At 34.8% G+C, this 2055-nt stretch overlaps 1 pseudogene; it reads left to right on the plus strand.

Annotated features, from left to right (window-relative positions):
- Window positions 1–924: 924 nt before the first annotated feature.
- On the plus strand, window positions 925–1703 carry LOC101085605 (annotated as a pseudogene).
- Window positions 1704–2055: the final 352 nt, after the last annotated feature.

Below are 2055 nucleotides of genomic sequence, written 5' to 3' on the forward strand. Positions count from 1 at the left end.
TCTATTTCACAAGGATAATTCAAAGAGCTCATGCTTGCAATGCACTAATTTAGATGCTATAACATGACAGAGGCATTATAAATAATTCCCTAGCTCATTCCCATATTCACTTTCCCTATTACATTTTGAGAAAAAGGGTAAGAAAACGTTATCTGGTTTTCTGAAGCTGAATTTGAGGTTAAAATGGAAAGCACTTTGTAAACTATAAGGTGCTATGCACAAAAGATTAATTGTGTGCCATGATTCTCTAACACATTTGTGTGTGTGTGTGTGTGTGTGTGTGTGTGTGTGTGTCTATGTGTCTGTGTGTTTGTTTACTGTTACCTCTTGTACTATTACTTTTCTAACTATTACCTTTACTGATTTTCACTTCCTCCTGCTAGGCCCCATGAGGGACTGTTTCTCAGCTTTATACTTGTTTTCTTACTCAATGAACTGATTTTGCTTTCTAAATTTAACTGTCACTTCAGCAGTTATAAATCAGGGCTGAGTCCTGCCCTCACCAGGGTGTTGTTGGAAAGAGCAAAACGTCCTTAATATCAAGTCCTCAGAAAATGGTGAAGTACTTTAAGAGTCTTAATTGTCAACACAAGTACAAATGGCAAAGCTACATAGATGTTGTTGCCAAAATAACATGACGTGGAAAGAAGGGCCAGGATTTGGAGTCAGAAATCCTAAGATCAAGGCTTTCATTAGCTCGGACACAATAACTCAGATTTATATAACACATTACAGCTGAAAAATGCTTTCACATATGTTCTCTCACTGATCCACTCAATTGGCTTCCCTGTTTCAAGCTCTCAATGCTCAAATCCTGCCAGCCAGAGTAAACTTTTTGAAACACAGACCCATCCATATTCTAAACTCTTCAAGGGCACCCTACTACTGATTAAGTATTATAAAGTATGACTTGGCTGGTGCACCATGGCATCAGTGAGGCCAGCAGCAGGGTGGCCACCAGGGAATGTTTGGACATGTAGCAAAGGATTTTCTCTGGTAAGATTCAGGAATAAGAATGTGAAGAAGAGGACAGGGCAATCCAATCATCTGCAGGCCATCATGGGAAGAGTTCATGAGGGACAAGGCTTTGCATTCTGAATAAAACTGAAGATTCAGCAAAATTTCAAGAAATTGCTATGGAGGGAAAAGAAGGCTCAAACCTCACAGGAATCCCAATCCACAGATCGATACCCTGGTCATCTGAAACATCTTTATTTAGCTGAAAAGACTCAGGAAGCAACCTAGAAAAGTTGAACAGCCTCTGTCAGCTGATCAAACTTTGCCAAAAAAAAAAAATATATATATATGGCATTGACCAAGCTTTGTATGAAGAACACTGTAATGCTAAGCAGCAGAACAAGGTAGCATAAGAATAAACTCCATTACTATTCCAAAGAAAAAGAAAACATCAAATCAAAAATTGTATGAAGAATATGAACAAGCACAAGCAGAGTGTGCTAAGAAGCAAGAACTTGAGAAAACAAGAAAGAAGAAGCTCAAAGGCTCTATAAAAAGAAGAAAATGGAGGTATTCAAAATACATAGCAAAAAGTCTTAAAAACGGGCCAACCAAACTTGAATTCACAAATGGAGTATCTTCTTAAAAAATATAAGAAAAAATTAAATCACACATATTCTTACGAGTTAAAATATCTGCCTTCTATTGAGTTCTTTTGTATATGTACTGTAACTCCTATCAGTTAACTAAATTTGTTAACATAAAATGGATTGCTGAACTACACTAAGTACAAAATGTACAAATATTTTTATTCTTGTGAAAGAAAATTTTCTATGTATGCTCTACATAACATATTATTTGTTTATTTATTTGCCTTTGAAGGAAGGTGGCCTCAAGAACTGAAAGAAATTTCTATTTGAACAACATGTTTAAGCATGTAATATTTTTGTGCATATGAAATTCAGATGCAATAAAATTTGTTGAAAATAGAAAAAATAAAATAAATTAATAAATAAAGTATGATATATCTATAACAATAAAATGCCATGCCGTCATGAAAATGAAAGAAATGATTTTATATGTAATTATATGGAATAA

The sequence above is a fragment of the Felis catus genome, chromosome X, assembly GCF_018350175.1.
Source record: "Felis catus isolate Fca126 chromosome X, F.catus_Fca126_mat1.0, whole genome shotgun sequence".
In the NCBI taxonomy this organism is placed as follows: domain Eukaryota; kingdom Metazoa; phylum Chordata; class Mammalia; order Carnivora; family Felidae; genus Felis; species Felis catus.